This window comes from Mus musculus, chromosome 8, assembly GCF_000001635.26.
Source record: "Mus musculus strain C57BL/6J chromosome 8, GRCm38.p6 C57BL/6J".
Lineage (NCBI taxonomy): Eukaryota > Metazoa > Chordata > Mammalia > Rodentia > Muridae > Mus > Mus musculus.
Window position 1 is genome coordinate 37,359,443 of NC_000074.6, and position 22,524 is coordinate 37,381,966.

Sequence of the window (22,524 nt, forward strand, 5' to 3'; positions counted from 1 at the left end):
AAACCAGTGTCCTAATATAGCCTCTGCCAATGCATAGGTCAGGGACACTGAAGGATTCTTTCGGAGGTTAGTGCATATTCTATTAAAAGGGGCTTCCTTGGTTAAAGAAATTTGAGAGCCATATCATAGTAGGGCTGTGTTTTAGATACTTCAGTTCAGCATTATCAGATATCTTAGAGGGAATTTCATTTTTAAAGGTCCGAGGAACAGTGCTTGTCTATGAGGAGGTGTCATTCACAAGAAATAGCCAACAATGTAATTACAGCGAGAAAATGCTACTGTGTGATACACTTGCATCCAGCGTAATATCTACCTTATGCCTGTCTCTGCTCCCCACAGGGGTCCTCTATGACTTTAAATTCTATTTGCAAAGCCACGGTTTATAAAGGTTAAGGGGAAAATGCTCTTTCGCTTGCTTATAATTTTATTTACTTTGCTTAATGTTCGTTTTATTTTTATAACTTGGTTAGTCTTATGTGAGTTTGCAAGACACAATGGCTAATATCACTTAATAGTGAGCATTAATCCATGTCAGTGGCCAACACATATATGAAAATATGTTTACTATTATCAATCACTAGGTAAATAAAACCAAATCCGCAGTGTGATTTCATTTCACTCCAGTAGGTTGCTGTTGAAAAGACAAGAATTACAGCTGCAGACAAGGTTATGAAGAGACAAATATTTATGGACGGGTACTAGGAGACAAAGCCATCGGAGAGTTTTGGAGTATAGCAGTGAAACTCCCTGAACAAATCAGGAACAGAATGATCATGTTGTCTAGCAATCTGACTACTGGGTACACATCAAAAGAAAATGAAATTAATATGTCACAATGACATAAGTGTGCTTATGGTCATTGCTTTCCTATCTACAGTATCCAAGAAATGAAAAGAACCTCAGTGTATATCAGTGTATGAATGGATAAGCAGATATTTTATGATTACATATGTATGTATTAGAACGATTTTCCATTATAAAATATAAAATCTAGATGTAGCTGTAAGAAAATAATAAAAAAACTTCATTATATCATTCATATATAAACCTAAAGATGTTTTGTTCATAGAAGTTAAGAGTGGGCTATTGACTGCCAGTTTGCTTGTGGGAATAAGCAAATATTGGTCAGTGTTACCAAGACATGGATAAAGAGGGTAAGCATCCTGGTGTGCTGCTGTAGCACTGAGGAACTACAGATAATTATAATATACTCTATATTTCCAGAAATCTGGAAGAAAGAATTTATGATGTTTTCAACACAAAGAATTTATAAACACTAGCAGAGATTGAAAAATATGAAAAAATATTTAAAGACTGTGCTAATAAGTGTAAAATTAGAAGTTAGAATGAATATACATATTTTTAAACTTGATTTAAAAATTTTAATCTCAAAGAAAATTTATTTTTCTTATATTGTCCCTGGTATGTCATTTGTGTGATAATTGACAAGATTATCTTTACTATAGTCAATTTGATAAAATATAGTAGATCTATATACTCATAAAACCAATAACCTAAATAGTAGATGTAACTGTTAAAAGTTTATTTGTTACATTAGCAATGTTTGATATCCCTATTAAAACTCTTACTCCCTACAAGATATAAAAGCCTCAATTTTATGCCTCAGTAGGTTGGCCTCCAAACTAGACTACTATAACAATGAAATTATACAACACACATTTCTTTGATAGTTTCTTTCACTCATTTATTCTGAAATAATCTTGGGTACCAAGATTATTTCTTTTCATGGCTGAGCTGTATTCCATTATGCGGATATACTTGCAAATTACTTTAATCTATTCATTTCTTTGTGGACATTTTGTTTATTTCTAGGATTAAGCCTCTTATACACAAAACTTCTATATACAAGTCTTTGTCAATATATGTTTTCATTTTCCTAGTTAAATATCTTGTAATTAAGTCGCCATTTCAGATGTCTGGTATATTTTTAACTTACCAAGATATTGCCTAGATCTTTTTCATAGGTTGCAAAATGTTTTACAATCTTATCACCACTGACCCAGAGAGTTGTTCGAACTAAAACTGAAAGAGTATCTGCACAATCTCTGCTGACCACGGCAATATTTTGAAGTGGTTATAGTTGGTAGTTTGTTTTGTATTTTTTGAAGTTATGTATGATTAGTGTCTATCCTATTTTGTAGCTAAGGGCCTGTGAAATTCTTCATACCATTATATTGTATGTTCTTGGACTTTGAAAGATTCTTATTGGATTGTTAGAATTCTTTCTGTACTTTGAATATAAGAGTTTATTGAATATAATATTTAAACTGGTTTTGACAACCTGTGTTTTAACATTTTATTCTCAAGATGGTGTCTTTCAAATGGCAAAAATTGTGATTTTCATGAATTCAAATGTAATATTTTCTTCTAAAGAAAGAACCTTTCCTGTGATATCTAAAATAAGATAAAAATCTGTGACCAAAAATTTTCTCTATATTTACTATTAAGCCTAGCCTTAACTATGATGACAATTTTTATATTTATGGTTTATTTATTTTTAATGTATTAATTAATTTACTTGTAATATCTAAAAGTTCCAAAACATGTTGCTGAAGAAATTCTCCTATTAAAATCACATTTGTGTGTGTGTGTGTGTGTGTGTGTGTGTGTGTTATGACAGTTTTCAAAGAGAGCATTTTGGATTTACACTCTGGCAGAGCAATAGTGCTCTTTCCTAGACACTAAACGCTTACAAATAAAAATCCCAAAGCCAAGAATAGGTCATTTTCTTTTGGAATCTTTGACAATAAGGGACCAGAGAAGTTTTAAAACATCACAGCCTATTTCCATTGCTCTTGGTTACCCACCATAATTTGCTGGTAAGACTATATTGGTGAAGTCTGCAGGTGTTTGAGACCAAAAACAAGACTAAACTAAGCTAGTGCAGATGTTGAAATTCCGTCCCTTCTGGTTAGCTAAACTCAAACTTGCTATCCAATCTATGAGAGGAAAAAAGTATCCATTAATATTAACTATCAATGAATGCTGCAAACTACAACAATGAATGACCTGGTAAAACGCACCCACTGGTTTAATAGTGGCAAAAATATCAGGAGGTGGAGAGGTAACCAACCACTCCATAATTGAATTAAAATCTCACTCACTATAAGATTAAATCAACAGGCACCATTATCAGGCCACAAGTCTATAGGTATACAGGTCACAGGCCATAATTGTAAACTAATTGTTAATGACTTATTACTATACCAGTAGATCAATGCATCGCTCATGCCTCATCTGAGATGTTTTGGTATGCTCTGTGACTCTCAGCAATCATTAGTTGCTACAACAGTAGAATAGTTTGCTAAAAGCATAATCCCTGATATGTTCACTGTGCTTCTATCAAAGGTCACATATGGAAGATATTGAACTGTACATAGCAGTGTAGAAGGGGTTTTATTTTTTAAAGAAAGATATCATGTTGAACTGGTAAGGCATAGGTGTCTATCAAGGAAGAGTTGGGGTGATAATTGTGATATAAATACATTGTACAAAAATTGAAACTCTTAAGGAAATGAATAAAGAATTCAACTTTTTCTAAGTATACAAAAACAAAACAAACAAACAAAATGTTTAAATACGGTGATATTTATTTCAATTTTTTATAGCAATGGTGCCTATATTTCCAACAATAGAAATTTAAGAATATGCTGAGTAATTACATCTGTCAGAAGGAATTCTGAGAATGCTTTTCAAAGAGGATGTGTTTTTCAGAGGCCTTGGTTTTCATAGTCTATCCTAAAGAAACAAAGATCTAGTAGGCAAAACACTTATTAGGTCTCCTTAATCAAGAAATTTTCTGAATTTCAGTTGCTCAATTTATAATATCATGCTCTTTAATTCTGTGTAAAAATTTGCTCATATGTGGTTAGATTACCAATTTAAGGTTATTAACCTAGCATCTTATCCCTTTTAAATTTTGGAAAGTGTTCCAAATTTAATATGCATAGATTGTGATATTTAAATGATAAAAATAAATCTCCTTACTTTCCTAGAATAATTTATGCTAGAATATATTTCCTAGAATAATATGTAACCTCATTTTTTTAAGTGAATTTTTCTTTAACAATTACACAAGATGTAGTTCCTTAGGAATCCATTAACAGATCTCAAGATCAATGCCCTTTCAAGTTCAACTCTTTTCATTTCTACCCTTTAAAAAAAATCATATCCATCTTACTTTGTTTATATTTCATACTAAATTCATGCATTCCCCAGAAGTCATTGACCAATGATGTGTAGATATCATACTGGACCTGTCACCAGCTATCATCTGTTGAAGTAGTCAAGTGGCTAAAACCTCCCAATTTTTTTCTTTATCCAAACTGTGATTCAAGGATAAAGTCAAGAGGTCAACACAAATGATGCCTGAGAATTTTTACAGATTCTGAAAAATAAAATGAAGACAGTTGCATCATAGGGAAACTCCTCAATTAAATCCCAACTATGTTATTTGATAACAAAGGAAGACAGTTAGAATGTGCACATCTGGCAGGTAAGTGGCAGAGACAGAGAAATAGAGAAAAAGTTCCAGACAAAGATAGAAAGATAGATAGATAGATAGATAGATAGATAGATAGATAGATAGATAGATAGATAGATAGATAGATAGATGATAGATAGATAGGGACAGGCAATGCATAGCAAAAGTAGTTTATTGTTCTCTGTTGTGTGAGTCCATTTAATGTTTGTTTGTTCATGGGTGTTAGAACATCCACTAGAGCATGAATAACCTCTCAGGGAGAGCATCCTTGGAGAAAGCCGACCCTCCCAATCCCCACAGGAATCAAACTGCCACTAGTGCTTCAGACAGAGGAGGGATTTCATTAGCTCCACCCTAACCTGTTCTTGGATTTTGACTTTTGTGCAGGCAGTCCCATTTGATGTGAGCTTATGTGTACAACTATACTCTCATGTCCAGCAAATAGTGTTTTTGCCACATACATCTATTCCTCTGGCTGTTACAATTTTTATGTTCCCCTTTCTGTCATGATCTTTGAGCTTTTGAGAAGGGTTGGAAAATAATGAAAGGCAGCCCAAAGTCAGATTGCCTGAGAATCCTGTTATTACTTAGTGGACTCTTGTTGGGAGCCCAGGGCCTTGTTTTAGATAAATATTTAATTCATATGATTTTACTTTTGAAATCTTCATGTGTTATATGCTGAGTATAATGAAAGTCAAAAATCAATTAATGAATCTGTTTATTTAGCACATTCAGAATCTAGATCCCTATAATTAAATTGCATTAGTATATTGCTTTAGGATTTCAGTGGAGGCTTGGAACTAATAAAACCACTTCAGGTGAGTTTCTTTTCATTTGAGCATTCAGCTTCCTTGTTAATTCTTAACTAGTGTCATCCAAATTTGATAAATGAAATTTGGTTCATAGTTCAACTCTTTTCTAGACAAAGATCAATCCATTATGCCTACAGTTCTAAGAAATATATTAAACTATAAGACAAATACAGTAGTAAGACTGGCTCAAGTTATTTCAATAACTTTGTAGAAAATAACTTTAAAATATCAAATACACATGAGTTGAATGTCTGTATTATTCTATCTTGCCCATTTTCTCTACAAAGTATTAAAACATTTGAACTTAACAACTAAACTCATCTTTTCTTTTTTAAGATGCTTATGTCAGAGATATTTATCAGCAATGAGAAAACTAACCAACACATTACTCTTAATAAATCTATAAATTTGTAAAATGTAAATAACATTCCTAAGTAGTCTACCAAGGATAATGCTAGAGTAACATGAAGATTACCTCCAAATGTCTTACAACTCAGTAAAATTAATGATAAGAAGTGTCTTGGATTCTGAAAGGCATAAAGAAGGAAACATTAGGAGACATGATTATTAATGTCACCAATTTGCCATTGGCTACCTAAGACACAGGCTTTACTCTATGACAGATAACTTCTTCTTCTTCTTCTTTTTTTTTCATTTTATCTGACCATATGTTTAAAAAAATTTTTATTGTATATTTTCTTTAATTACATTTTAAATGTTATCCCCTTTCTCAGCCCCCCACCCCAGAAACCCGATATCCCATCCTCCCTTGCTTCTATGAGGGTGTTCCTCTACCCACCTACCCACCCACTCTGGCCTTCTTGCTCTCCAGTTCCCCTACTTTGGGGCATCAAGCCTTCACAGGACCAAGGGCCTCTGCTCCCATTAATGCCTAACAAGGCCATCCTCTGCTATATATGTAGCTGGAGCCATAGGTTCCTCCACATGTACTCCTTGGTTGGTGGTTTTGTTCCTGGGAACTCTGGGGGTTTTCATTGGTTGTTATTATTGTTCTTCCTATGGGTTGCAAACCCCTTCACCTCATTCATGCCTTTCTCTAACTCCTCCATTGGGGATCCCATTAGGGACCCCATTAAGGACCCTGTGCTCAGTCCAACAGATGGCTATGACCATCTGCCTCTGTATTTGTCAGGCTCTTGCAGAGCCTCTCAGGAGACAGCTATATAAGGCTTCTCTCAGCATACACTTTTTGGCATCCACAATAGTGTTTGGGTTTGGTGACTGTATATGGGATGGATTCCCAGGTAGGTCTGTCTTGGATGGCTTTTCCTTCAGTCTCTGTTCCACAATTTGTCCCTCTATTTGCTACTGTATTTTGTTCCCCTTTCTATGAAGGAATGAAGCAGCCACACGTAGGTCTATCCCTTTAAGATAAAGGCCTGTAATTATCTTTGAAGATACAATAAATATATGCTGCAGGGATTCACAGAATGGCCATTAGCACCAAGCAAAGAAACAAAACAGCTGTTTCAATATGGATACTACAAATCACAAAAAAACATGCATCCTTATAAAATGCATTCATTTTATATGAAAGCAAGCCAGCCTATTCATTGACACCGCTCTAGGACCCACGCTTGGCTACTCACTTCAATTTAGTTGGCAAAGATCTGTCTTGCATAAAAAACAAGTAAAAAAACCACATTATTTATTGTCAGAAAATAGAGAGTGCTTAGGAAATACTTCAGCTATAATATTTTGCAGTTTAAGATGTTCTTTCATGAGAATTAAGCAGGCAACCAAAATTGCACATTTCAATAAAAGCAACAGCATGAAAGAGAGTCACTAGGCAGAAAAATCCTGAGCAGAATAGCAGCACATCCTCATGTAAACAGAGACACTGCCTCAAGAGGAAGGATGAAGTAGCTTAGCACCAGCACATGTTGTTAAGACAAAGAAAACATGGCTTAGACAGGAAGGAAAGCGAAAGGAAATACACTGAACAACAGAATTGATTTGAAAATAAAGTGTCCAATAGGCGGGGAGACTTTCTCTGAATCTTGTGGTGACAAATTTTGAAGATCCCAAATCTAGATTTTAGCTGTAGTAAAAGTCCTGAATAAGAGCCCAAAAGGAGATAAATAAGAAGAAAGGGCAAGGGGCAAGAAGATTTTCAGGATTGGAAACCAGACTTACATTCACAGTCTCCTGCTATTGTATCATGGGAACATAGAAGATGATGTTGTACTTTACTGTGGTTTGGTATCATGGAAAAACAACACCAAATGCTAACAAAAGCAGGTTGGCTCTAGAACAGAAATCAAACTTATTTTAAATGTTTCTCTGCAACATGGGCATCATGGGTGTATTTGAGAGGGAGTTTCTTAATGGGATAAACATTTTGATCAGTAAAGAGAGTAAAGCAATTCCATGCCCAAACTGTAGGGGCCTGACCTATTCCCTGGAGGCCTACACAGAGCAAAAGTTGTAGCAGTAGAGAATCATATCTCTGTCTGACATTGTGCTACACATTGACCTTTTCCTGACTTCAGAGGGACACTCAGACTAGAACTTCCAGAGTGAGAATCAAGGACCCAGAAATTTGTACTTGGGCTGAAACACAGCCCATAGATCCACTGGACCGTCAGGAGACTTACTGATTGGTTTCATGTATGTGCTGAGACTTAGTCTTCATAACCAACGCCACTCCCTATCTCCATCTTCTTCACTTCCTCTTCCTCCATTTCCCATTTCTTTCTTCCTCCCTCTCAGATAATCTGTTTGCTGGAAAAAAAATGTTTTGCTCTCAGAGAAGAAGTGAACAAGTGGTTGGGAGGGGTAGGGAGGGAGAGGGAGAGAGAGAGAGAGAGAGAGAGAGAGAGAGAGAGAGAGAGAGAGAGAGAGAGAGAGAGAGAGATATTCTTAGATCCTATTGATTTTGTCTTTTTAGAGAAGTTTGTTTTACTGAGAAACATAATTCTAAGGAAGGTTTTTAATTCTTTAACTTATTTCTTGAGATTCCTTAGTTTGATATTTAATTGATTGTATATGAACAGGCTACAGACTCTAGTTCTAGCAGTTAGGAGCTTTGATTATCTACACATACAGTATCAATGGCGTAGAATCGTTTTCTTGGGTACTCTTACTCCCATAAAGAACAAAGAGTTGAGAGAACACTTACTCTGAAATGGTATAGAGTAGATGATGCTCAAAATGTCCCTTTACTTCACTGACTGATTAATTTTCTTAGGATCCAGCTTGTGACACGTTGATGTACCATGGCTAATGTTACTGATAAGTTGTTGCATCTTGCTAATCCCATGATAAAAAACATTTTCAATACCTGTTGGGTTTCTTTGGAATTGCGAGGCAACAAATCCTCATGTTGTTCTTGCCATAGCATTCAAAACCTACCAATTTTCAGATAATTCATGTCAGAAGAAGGCTGTACAATTTGTTCAGGTTGTACGTATCTTTGTATACTAGGTAACTTGACCTGTAAGACCCAATAGGGCTGAAATTGTCTGTGACTGATCACGTTGCTATTTTATTTTGGACTTTTAGCAAGCTCCTATTCAGGGACTTCTGGTGTTTTAGCACAAACATTATCTTTCTTAGATAATCACTGTCGTTTTAAGAAACAGCAGTTGGTCTATGAATTAAACTGTGATAGAGGCAGTAATTTATCTGGTCTGGTTTTCCATGAACTAGTTATTAGATAAGCAAGCCAACAACACATAAAATCTGTGTGCACAGATCCACTCTATCATCTAGACAATGAGAGAGCCCATTCAGGGCTTGAAGGCAAAGTAGGTTCCCTAGAGAAGAACCCCAAATTCTCCTGGTCTCCATTCTTGTTTCCATACTACAACCTTCTGGAGTTTCCATAAGTTTTGTAGATGAAGAAAGGTCAAACTCGATGCTGATAGCACAGGGTTCTTCCCAGTATTTAAGTACCATCTAAGAGTGGAAAACAATATCAGCAGAGATTCTTCATAGGACATTTCTAACATCAACAATATAAAACAATCCCTAAAGATTGAACTTGGCACACACAGTGATTTGCTTTGCATATAAGGAAGAGTGAACATGTGGGCTGACATGCCCATTCATTGGCCATGAACAGTATTCTGATGCTTTTTTCAGTCTTGCGGTGCTCTAACAGATAACCTGAGCCTGGGTATTTTATAATGAACACACCCCTCTATCAGTTTTAAAGCCTGTAAAGTTTAAGTTCAAGGGTCTTTAAAAGAAATGTGATTTTAAAATCTGTATATAGGTTACATGTTCAATGGGAATGTATTTTAGTTTGGTTAATTTTATGTACTAAATTGACTGGGTCATGGAATACCCTAATATTAGATGAAATGCTATTCGTTTTATGTCTTAAGAACTTCTGAGTCAAATTGATATCTGCATTAGCAGAGAATATAAAGCAAATTACTATCCCAGGTACTAGTGGCAGGTGGCTTTTCATCCAAGCCATTGAATGAAAGAACAAATCAAAAGTACCCAGGGATGTTTCTGCTGCCTGACTTTCCTGCTAAGACATATATCCTCTTCTAACCTCAGGCCAGGAATCCCAGTGCGGTTGATTCCTTCGGGATTTTGGAGTACGTTTCAGTTACTCTTTGTTTGGACATTGTCAATCTTCATAAACATTCCAGCAAGTTCCATTAAAAAAAAAATCTTGCTCATTTCTGTTATCTGGTGAATCCAGACTAATACAGTAAGGAAATAAACACCAGACATGTAATGTTTTTATAATACTTGTAATGCCATCTTAATTTTTATTGTATTCCCTAAATAGGTAAAATAGTTTCATATCTAGTCTTAAGTGAGCTCATCTATATTTAATATTCTGACAAGACACAGAAATCTAAAATGTCAGAGTACTTAAAATCCACATATCTTTATTTGTTCTAAACTCTGAACCAAGAGCTTAATGCTAACAAGAGCTCCATGCTAATGCCTACTGTCTTCATTTGAGCATCACTGTCCCATTTTTAAAAAATGAAGTAAATAGTCTTAAAATTTCACCAACAAATTCTGAAGCTAATATGTAAATGAGGAAACCTATGTTTTTATTGTTCATGTTCTTAACAATTATACTAATTTCCCTGGAGAAAATAAGCCTAAGAGACATACATTATGTAGTAATGAGTAAAAACTTCAAAGCATGATAAAGTATATCATAATTTTATTAATATTGGCAAAATATTTCAGGTGTGCCCATAATTACACGATTTAGAGATCTTAATATATGTTAGATGATTACATAGCAATTCCAAAGAATTATGCTACAAACATCCATGCCAGAATTGTTCCTGCAGTGTTTTATTTATTACGCAATCTATATTGTTTACTTGGTGAGAAACTAGGAAAACCTTTTGCTGAGACTTTGTTATAGCTCGATCTTTGACTTGGCAATTTAAAGTGTTGTTCAAGGAGATTCAAGAGGTTTCTTAAGGAACAAAATTGCTCCAGACATCTCCCATAAACTTTGTAATATACTGAGCTTCATTTCACCTAAGACCTTAGATTTCCTGGTAGCTGTTAAGCTTTTCCACTTGATAGAGAAAAGACTTTTGTGGATGACATCGCCATAGCTTTCTTTACTTTGTCCTGGAGTGGTTTGGTCATGTTCCAAGGATTATTGATTATCTTTCCTCCTCTATATCCTCTATGTCCTCGCAGGGAAAGAGCTCCTGAAAATCAGGTTCTTTAGAGAAATTCATCCAAAAAAAAAAAAAAAAAGGTGTCCAATATGTGGTTCTGTTAATTTAAATGATTTCTGCTTAGTAATTATAACACTGCTATTTATTTTATTTTAATCCCTAAATAAATGTAAGTAATAAAATTTTATAAGAACAAATTAATAAAGGTTAATAACATGATGAATATTTGTAGTATCTATTTATGCTCTCTTTGCAACATGTTTGTGTTTGCCTGTGAATGCAAACTTATAGGTAATTGGGGATGCATGCATCTTCTTATTCTTGGTTCAGTAATCTTTATTTTAAAATCTTGTTGGTACTTTTAGCACACTTGAACTCCACACTTTCTATGAAACAAATGAGCTTCAGGCTTAAGAGTCTCGCATGCATATTCAGTCTACTTGTTTAAGGGCAGTTGCTTAGCAACAAATTTTTAAGGCCACACATGGCTGAAATGTTTAAAATAAATTTTCTGCAACTCATAAATGTCAATTACTTGCTCCATACAGTTTTATGAACTATTCCTCCTGTCTTCTGCAGTACTATTGGCACGAATGAATGGCCTTTCTGTGATCCAAACAGGGAGAAGTTAGGTAAAGGTACAGTTGGGATGATAGGAGATGTAGAGATGAGCTTCACAGTAATTTCCTTGTATTGCTAAGTTGTTCCTAGCTCTTCCTATATAGAACTGTTGACCACAAAATCTCCTATCTCTGTCTTTACTAACTCAAACAGAGACTAGTGCACAGTTTATTTTGCAATATAAATTTGTCCTAAGACGTATAGTATTAGAAGTATGTATGTATGTATGTATGTATGTATGTATGTATGTATGTATGTAAGTATGTATGTATGTATGTAAAGAATTGAGGATAATTCTTAAGGTTTATAAGAGTGTATCTGAAATTAATGCTTCAACATATTTTTTTTACGGAAATCATGTAGACAATGGTTAAATTATTGCTGATATTATACCATACACATTAAGGTTAAATTTTTCTCTTGAGATAAAATAATCTGCTTACGTGTGACAGAAAGAGAATGACATGTTTTGATTAGAGCTTCATGATTTTCTCATTGTGTCTATATGGAAATATAAGGAAATATTTTGACTTGGTGATGATCAACCAGATTCTGTAAGGTTTTTTGTATATGTGTTCCAAGTTTCACATGAATCATTGTTCATGATTATTATGAACAATAATCAGAGTATTATTAAGTACATATATATAACTAAATATATACATTTATATTCTTACTTTTACTGAAAATAAATTCTTTTTTTCCCCACTTAAATTGGAAACACTTTTATTGACAGTTTAGGACAGTTAAAATGTATGGAAAGACAAAGATGAGACCACAGAAGTGTAAAATTGCAGCACACGAATTAGTATTCTTCATCATCTCCTTCAGTACTATCTGCCCCAACCTCCTGATAATCCTTCTCTAGGGCATCCATGACCTCACAGGCCTCAGAGAACTTCCCCTCCTCCATGTGCTCACCTACATACCAGTGCCCAAAGGGCATGCTTGGAATATATCAGATCAAACTTGTGATGTAGGTGAGCCCAGGCCTCAGCAATGGCTTGGGTGTTGCTCAGCATGCACACAGTTCTCTGAACCCTGGCCAGATTGCCACCAGGCACCACAATGGGAAGCTGGTAATTAATGCCAACCTTGAAGCCAGTAGGGTACCAGTCCACAGACTTGATGTTATGCTTCGTCTTGATGGTGGCAATAGCAGCATTGACATCTTGAGAACCACATCACCATGGTACAGCAGGCAGAAAGTCATGTATTTATCATGGTGATGATCCCATTTCACCATCTAATTGGCTGGCTCAAAACAGACATTGGTGATCTCTGCTACAGAAAGCTGCTCATGATAGGCTTTTTCAGCAGAGATGACAGGAGCATAAGTGGTCAGAGGGAAATGGATGGTAGGGCACCAGGTTGGTCTGGAATTCTCTCAGATCAACATTCAGATCCCCATAAAATATGAGGGAAGAAGAGATGGAAGACACAATGTGGCTAATAAGGTGGTTAAATTAAGAGTAGATTGGGTGCTCAGTGTCCAGGTTTCTACAACAGATATTATGGATGGCCTCATTGTCTACCGTGAAGGCACAATCAGAGTGCTCCAGGGTGGTGTATGTGGTGATGCTGGAACTGTAGGTTTCAACCACAGTAGTGGAAATATGGGGGTGGGGGCTGGGTAAATGGAGAACTTCAGCTTGGACTTCTTTCTCTAATCAACAAAGAGTTGCTCCATCAGGAGGGAGGTGAACTCAGAACCACTTTCCACACCCCCAAACCCCAACCCCCACCAAAGCTGTGGAAAATCAAGAAGCCCTGAAAACCTGTGCACAGGTCAGCCGGCTTGTGAACCTTTTTCAAGACAAGGTCAATGATCTCCTTGAAAAGGGTGTAGTGGCCACAGGCATAGTTATTGGCAGCATCTTCCTTGCCTGTGATGAGCTGCTCAGGGTGGAAGAACAGTACAAACTTCATCAATAACTGTGGGTTCCAGGTCTATGAACAACCTGGGGCACATGCTTGCCAGCTCCTGTCTCACTGAAGAAGGTGTTGAAAGAGTCATATCCTCCCTCAATCGTCTTGTCATTTGTTATCTGGCCATCAGGCTGGATGCCACGTTCCAGGCAGTAGAGCTCCCAGCACGCACTGCAGATCTGGACACCAGCCTGGCCAACATGAATGGAGATGCACTCATGCGTATTTAGTCCTTGAAGTGGTCCGTGGAAACTGAGGAAGTGAAGAGACTGTGATGAATGAAGATCTCCCACTAGCTGATTACCAAGGAGTCCGGAAGAGATGCTGTGTTGAAAATAAATTCTTTTCCCATGCAATATAACCTCATTATAGTTTCTCCTCCCTCTATTCCTCCCAGTTTTTCCCTGCACCCCATCTCTGACTCTTATTAGAAAAGAACAGACTTCTAAGATATAAAAATCACACTTGATCTTAGCCAAAAGGCCGAGAAGTGAAGAGATAAAACCAAACATGACAAAATAAAATATAAGATGAAGAAGAAGAAGAAGAAGAAGAAGAAGAAGAAGAAGAAGAAGAAGAAGAAGAAGAGGAGGAGGAGGAGGAGGAGGAGGAGGAGGAGGAGGAGGAGGAGGAGGAGGAGGAGGAGGAGGAGGAGGAGGAGGAAGAAGAAGAAGAAGAAGAAGAAGAAGAAGAAAGACAACCTATCATGCTGAAGTTGAACATAGCAACCCAACAGGAAGAAAAAAATATGTATATATATGCTAAGGATCAGGTACAGACTCATGTAGTCCCTATGCTTGCTGCTTAAGTCTCTGTGACCCCTTACTTAGTTGTTTCAAGTGCCCATGTTCTTCAAGAATCTTCTGTCTCCTCTGGTTCTCAGTCTTTCTGCCTCTGCCTCCAGAGGATGCCCTGATTTCTGAGGAGAGGAATTTGATGGAGTCATCCAATTAGAACAGTGTATTCTAAGTCTGGCTATGGGTATATGCACCTGTTCCCTTGTCATATCAGAGGAAGGCTCTGTGATGATGACTGGATAGGGCACTGATCTATATGCATAGCAGAATATCATTAGGAAGCATGTTATTGATTTTTTTTTCAGCAGTAGTATTTGGTATCAACCCGTGTCTCTGTGCCATACATGAGATTAAGCTGTAAGGTATTTTTCTCAATTAGTGATTAGCCCAGTGTGAGTGGTCCCATCCTAGGGTTGGTGGTCTTGGGTTCTATAAGAAAGCAGGTTGGGCAAGCCAGGACAAGTCAGCCAGTAAGCAGCCTCTTCCATGGCCTCTGCACTAGTTCCTGTCTCTAGGTCCCTCCCCTGCTTGAGTTCCTGTTCTGACTTCCTTTGATGAAAATGAACAGAAATGTTGAAGTGTGAGCTGAATAAACCCTTTCCTCCCAACTTGCTTTTTTGGTCTTGGTGTTTTGTTGTAGTAATAATAAACTGAACTACGACATAAACCAAATGGACCTAACATATATTTACAGAAAATTTTACTAAAATACAAAACGGATGTACCTTCTACCCTGCACCTCATGGGCCTTTCTCTAAAATGGACCAGGTACTCGGTCCATTTTAGCAAGTCTCAACATACAAAACAAAATTGAAATAACCTGCTACATCCTATCAGATTACCATGGATTAAAACTGGATTACAACAACAACAAAATTAAAAGAAAATTCTCTAAACTCACGGAAAGTGATCAGCTTTCTACTGGGTCAAGACAAAAATAAAGAAATTAATGACTTCCTAGAACTCAATGAAAATGAGTGCACAACAAACCCAAATGTATGGCATACAGTGAAAGTGGTTCTAAGAGGAAAGTTCATAGCACAAATCTTTCCCCCAGTTACCCCCTCCCCTTCTCTTCAGAGAAGGGAAGCCCCCTTGCATACTTGCCCACTGTGGGATGTAAGATCACAGCAGGACTGAGCACATCCTGTCCCACAGAGGCCCAACTAGGCAGTCCAATTAGGGGAAGGAGATTCAATGGCAGACAGTAGAGTTAGAGACAGTCTCTATTCCAATTGATAGGGGACCTACATGAAGACCAAGCTGCACATCACAACAGTTATTTTTCTTTTTGATTTAATATTTTTATAACTAATGTATCCATCTCTTCCATCATATATTTAATGCCTGAGATTTTTCCACCTCTTGTATTCTGTTGCTGAAGTTTGCCTCTGTAGTTCCTTTTCAAATTACTACATTTTCTTTTCCAGAATCCCCTCTGTTTGGGTTTTCTCTATTGATTCTATTTTCAGTTTCTTGTCTTGAACCATTTTATATATTTCCTTACACTGTTTGTGTGCTTCTGGGTTTTAAAAAAGGATTTATCCACTTCCTCATCAAGGAACTCTATGATAGTCATAAAACGGTTTCAAGGTCTTTCTCTTGTGCTTCAGCTATGTTGGAGTATTCAGTGCCTGCTACAGTAGGAGAGCTGGGCTTTAGCTACAGAGCTTCGGAGTGAGACTGAGGGTGCTGGATCTCAGGAGTAGTAGGAGAGGTGTGGGTCTGCCTTTAGCCTATTTCTTGTCCTACGAGTAGCAGCCTTTGAGTTAGCAGTGGATGCCTTGTGGAGTTTGGGACAAAACAAGAAGTTGTGAGGAGGAAGGGTAAGAAGAGGATGGATTGTAGGAATCACAGGAGATGTGGGTCGGTCAGGGTGAGGGAAGGTTTCAGATAGTGTTCTGCTGCAGGGCTGGGAACAAGACTGGAGGATTGTACCTGGTGGGAGAGAGAGAGAGAGAGAGAGAGAGAGAGAGAGAGAGAGAGAGAGAGAGAGAGAGAGAGAGAGAGAGAGAGAGAGAGAGAGAGCAGTCACAGGTGTGCACTCTAAAAATTAAGTTCAGTTTTATGACAGTGTTAACTGTATATGTGTGAATGTTTAAATAGGTACTGTTGTATGACAATTCAAACTAGATTGTTTTGAGTTTGGAACCCCAGTACCTATGAGTCTGTTACTCCAGAGATAGTGAGGTAAAGGCAGGGTTCCAGATGCATGGTGCCTATCAAGTCTGAATGAATCCCCAAACTCTAGGTTCAATAATTCTCAAAAAATATGACTAGCCAAATGGTTCAGCTGCTTAAGGTGATCAGTGCTCTTGAAGAAGACTGGGAGTTGGGAAGGCTCATAGCCTCCTGTCATTCTAGATTCAGGGATCCTATTCAGTCATCTGACTTTATTGGTGCCCACACATACCTACACATACACAGGAAGAAACACACACATACACATCTCTACAAATAAAATATCATTTAAAAATTAAGGTAGAAATTGATAGAAGAAGATAGAAGACACCTGATTATCACATATGCACATGCATATATACATTTGCGCATACACACCACCACACTCAAGCACACACACATGAACACATAATGAATACATAAATATATACATAATATGTATTTATATTATATATAAATATGTATATATGGTATACATATATACAAAAGCCTTAGAATGGTCAATTGAATATCTACAAGATTCATTTTAGATATTTCCATATCTGTAACTAGAATATAAATATTTGTTAGTATAGAAAGTAAGATATAGTGAAGGCTCAAATCAATTTCAGTTGATTTGAGGGTCAAAGTGTAGAATTTATAACAGTACATAAATATGTATGTAAATATGTTCACTTTCAAAGAAAAGGGCAATGTTAAAACATGTATTATCCTACTTATTTGGGGGAGGTTAATTATTCACAGTATACTGCATCTTCAACACTTTGTTGGTACTTGCTCAAATTACATTTGTGAGATCTCCAAAAGATCAGGAATAGGAAGCCATTTAAGTGAAGAGATTGTTCAGAAGCATATAAGTCACTGGAGAGTACAAACCAAAACCCTGGGCACTCAGGCAAAGGTAATCTTCCCTCCCATTCGAACACACAATCTTTACCTAAAAGAAAAAGTTATGGAGATCAGATGTCTGGTATTATAGATAACAAACAAAAGCAATTGGGAGAGTAACCATATTTTAGAGTTTGAAATATTATATTCAGGAATTGGTGGACAGAGAGTGAACCATTCTGTCTCAATACTGAAAATGACAAAGTTAGTAATAAGGAAGGGTAAAAACAGGAGAGTCAACTTGCAGTGCAGTTAGGAAGAGAAGTCTGAACAGATGATCAAAGTACTGAGTGCTGAACTTAATGTTAATGGCAATGAGATTGGCATAATCAAAAATAACTTCATAAAAGGTATTGGATTGCATTTAAAGAATAGAGTCAAAGAAGCCCATACCTAATATTAGAATCCTTTTGGTGTGTCATTGTATAATTTCAGGACAAATCACGAGCTTATTAACTAAGTTAGGTCATAGGGAGGATGATTTTTTGAATGAATCTATGTATGTTGAGATGGGCATGTGGATCACTCTTCACTACTAGTTGATATTAGTAGTGAGAAAGGATTTCTTATTTAAAATGTAAACTATTTATAATGTGGCTGTCTTGACATTATTTTAAAAAATTCAGCAAAGAACATGAAAAACATGAAAACCAAAGCCAAAATTCCCTTCTCAAACTATGTTCAAAATATTTATCTTGGAGGGGAGATAGGGGAAGGGCTATGTAAGGGGTGACTAACAGGAGGGGTGCTACAATCTAGATGTGAAATGAATAAATAAATTAATCAATGAAAATAATAACAGGAAGGAAGCCCATTCTCTCAAAAGCCAGTTTTTCTAAATTAGAGTATTTTCCCTACTCTCGCAATAAGCTTTAAGAGATCTAGTTAAAGAAAGAACATGATTTTTTTCATTCTTTAAACCATATATAGAACTTGAGAACACAAATCGCCATTATCAATTATTGAGAATAATTAAGAACAATAGAGTTTAGGAAGGCTAACAGGAGAAGTTGTATTATCCAAAAAGTTGGTATTATTTTTATTTCGTGTAATTTAATTAATGGTTTATTAGTATGGTTTATTGTTAATTTATTTTTCCTATGGGATACATTATTTAGTAGTAATTCTATTGATCAAAATGTGTGTTAAGTTTGACACTGTTCTGGTAAGACTGAAATTTGAAGGTAGGCCAATTTGCAGTGGATTGAAGATCTGCCTTGATTCCAGTTTGACCCATACTTAGGGGGCATTCCTATAATCATTCTGTATTTCCATCATTTTCAAACAATTCAGTCATGGATTTTATCAGAATAGACAAGCATGAAATGAATTTTCCACCATGGTTTATGCTCACCAGCAGATTGCACAGATCGGTAACATTCAAAGACACTGTTGCTTGATACTGAACTTGTCCTTTTTATTTAAGTAAGCAAATCCCTTCACGCATTACTTTGAAATTTCAAGGACTACAACTGTCCTAATTTTGGAGCAATGTTTTCTCTCTGCTTTAAAAAGATGACTTTCATATTGTCCTTTTTTTTTTTTTTTGCTATTTGAACCATTTATTAAAGTTTTGTGATTACAGTTAGCTATTGTGCCATTTAAATTAATCTCTATAAAAATAATGATTTGCATTAATCAAGTAGTTAATATTAAGTCTAAATTAATTTTGAACTGTTTGTTTAGAATTTTATAATAGACAATTTAAAGTATTAATTTAAACGGTATTACATTATAGTCCATTATTAATTTTAGAATACTCAAAAGTCAACCATAGCAAGAAGATAAATATTTGTAAATAGTTTTCATTCTGTTACAGTTATAAATAATGATTAAAGAGCCTGCCTATGTTCAATGCTAACAAATAATTAGATTGTTAAATTGCATATCCTCAGAACTCCCATTTTGCTGTTTCTCATACCCATTAAATAGTGATGACTTATTATTTTTAAAAGACAAATGCTTTGTGTAAAAAGACTACAAAGAAAATAATTTGCCTTTTATTCCATATTTTACTTTTTGTGATGAGTTTGAGGTTTTTTAACAAACACATGCATAAAATTTCTTTGAAATTTTATTTTAATTTATCAATATATTATTTATAGATTGGATGTGACATTTTAATATGTACATGTTGAAACCTTGTTAGTCCAAGCTGATGAATATGTCTATCAGTTGAGAAATTCACTTGCATGTTTTTTTTTGTGAGAAAATTTAAAATCCACTCATAATTTTGTTATTATATGTTACCAGTCACTGTGTGTTGAGGTACTAAAGAGAGTGGGTAAATAAATCACTGGACATAATTACTTGAAGTGTCTTAAAAATTCTACTTCTCCAAGCCTTTAATCTCAACACATAGGAGGAAGAGGAATGCAGATCTCTGTGAGTTCAAGGCCAGCGTAATTTACAGAGAAAGTTCTATTATTTTATTATATACAGAGCTATTATTATACAGAGATCCAGTCTCAAAAAATAAAAATAAAACAAAACAATGGAAAACAAGATTTTAAAAGAATAAAGAAAAACAAAACAAAACAAAATACTAGGAGAATTCTACCTCTCCTTTCTTTCGTAATTTTTAAACATATGATGGGACAAATTCTATTCTGAGTCCACAGTATGAGTGGAAGAATGGGCAGAGGGAAAATAAGGGTGAAAGATAGGGAAAGGAGTTGCAAATTGATGACTTTTCAGCATGACACAGCCATTGGATTCTCAAACTCACAGCCAGTGATGCTACCTGCACTGAAACTACACAAAACAGGCCTATGAGCAGTTCATTATAGCTGCTGATGCTACCTCTACTGTTCCTACACAGGAAGACCTGTTAATAAAAATTTACATATGGGTGAGGTGCTCATGGGACCCTAATCTTCTCTATGGAACTAGTGGTTTCTGAAAGATGATAGAAGACAAAACATGGAGTTTGGTCATATGCTCACTAATTTAAATATGCAAAATAGGAGAGACTTACAGAGTACACAAAATACTCTGATCCATGCTGTCTACAAGAAACTTATTAATACTTAACTATCAGCTTAAAGTTAAAATGAAAAAGGATGGATAATGCTATGGAATGGCTAAGAGCAGACTTAGAGAATAAACCACAAAGACAACAGTTGCTAGCAAGATGCAGAGAAACTGGAGTTTTCATGCAGTATAAACAAGCATGAAGAATGGTTCAGCTACTCTGAATAAATATGTATTTACCATGAAAGAAGGAATTGCATCGTTGGCTTTCAAACAAATGAAGAAAACAAAACTATACAAAGCTTATGTTTCATTATTCATGATGTGTTCATTTGTAACAATCAAACGATAAATAACTCAAACTTCCTTAGTGGGTAGGTTCTTAATGCACCATGTTACATCCACAGTGAGCAATATTACTCAATGGTTAAAATACTGATTTATTAATACATGAAAAATCTACAATGGCTTCAGGAGCAAGAATCAGAATGAAGTGAAGGCAGTCTCAGCATCATACTGTGTGCCTCCATTCAATCAAAATTCCTGGAATGAGGAAGTCACAGAAATAAAAGAAATCAAGGAAAGACAAGGGCAAGGGATCGGTTTGAGTTCGAAGGAGAAGTAGTGAGAGTCATCTCAGTGAAGAACTGCTCCTGAACATAGTTATGAAAATGCTCTCATGGGGCAGAGTAGGTCTCATGACATAAAATACAAGCATTACGTAAAAAACAAGTCAAGACTTTCAGCACTGAAATACTTTATAATTGAGCACATATTCATTCTCTTGGGAAGACCACATGGGTTTTTTAAGACAATAGGAATCTCAACTAAACCTAAAGATGAATCCAAAACCCAAACAAATGAAAAGCACCTGAGTATTCTAAAGGAGAGAATGATAAGAAAAATTAATATTTTATGTGATTACAGCAGAATTTCATTATTCCAAATTAGATAAGCCAAGTTATGTGTACAGACATGCATACCTATAAGGAGAGATCATGGAAAGACAAGTTCATAATTTACCACAAGAATCATTATTTTTCTACTCATGTTAGTAACAAACAATGGGAATTGAAGAATTGTTTTCTATGGTCTATAAAATAATACTAAACATTTGGGAAAGTAGGTGTAATGTATTGCTGGTAGATTGTATTCTGTTCATGTAACACAAAGAACAATAAAATGTAAATAATGATGAATAAGTAATAGGAATAAAATATTAGGTTCTTTCATAACACTAACTATGGTCAAAAAGTCACACCATTTTGCATTATACATTCAGTTTGAAGAAATATTTTAACTTAACTATAAAGTTATTCATAGGCACTTAACTGACTATTTTGAATAATGGAAGAGAGGTTCATGCTCATAAATTCAGAGTTCGTTTTTGCAATTTATCTTATGAGAGACCAATTTATGTTCATTTTGTTCCGCTGAAATTACATTGTTTACAAACAAATGAAACAACATTTTCTTCCTCAGAACTTAAACTATCCCAACAAATCACTATCCTCATGGTTCCTCAAGTTTCGTCAGAATAAATACCACAACATATTTATACTTTATTTTTTCAAATTTAAACTTAAATTCTTTACATTTTAAAAACCTTAATTTCAGGCTGGTGAGATGGCTCAGTGTTTAAGAGCACTTATTGCTCTTTCAGAGGTCCTGAGTTCAATTCCCAGCAACCACATGGTGGCTCACAACCATCTGTAATGGGATCCGATGCCCTCTTCTGGTGTGTCTGAAGACAGCAGCAGTGTACTCATAAGTGAAATAAATAAATTTATTAAAAACAAACAAACAAACAAACAAACAAACATAATTTCCTGAGATGCTTTCTGTATTTCAAATATATTTTTCTGCAGGTATGAACCAATAAATTGGCAGCATGTATGAGTAACACAGAAAGGCATTAGGAGAAAAAGATGAACCTTTGAACCTCGTTTTGATCTTAAGTCACTACTTTGGGCAGATATTTTTATTTCAGGGAATTGATTCTAAAGGGGGCAGGGTGTGGCCAAAACCCAGAGCATTCTGGAGAAAACTGAGAACTATGGAAAGACAGTATGTACTTCAGTACCTGCCATGAGTGAGTGAACAATATTCATAACACAACATGGACCTGAGATGAGAGTAAGAAAATTCATCAACAAAATACAGCCTAGAACCTAGAAGTG

General features: G+C 35.7%; 1 pseudogene; it reads right to left on the minus strand.

The window, feature by feature from the left end:
* Gm6203 (predicted gene 6203) lies at positions 12,286-13,835 on the minus strand (annotated as a pseudogene).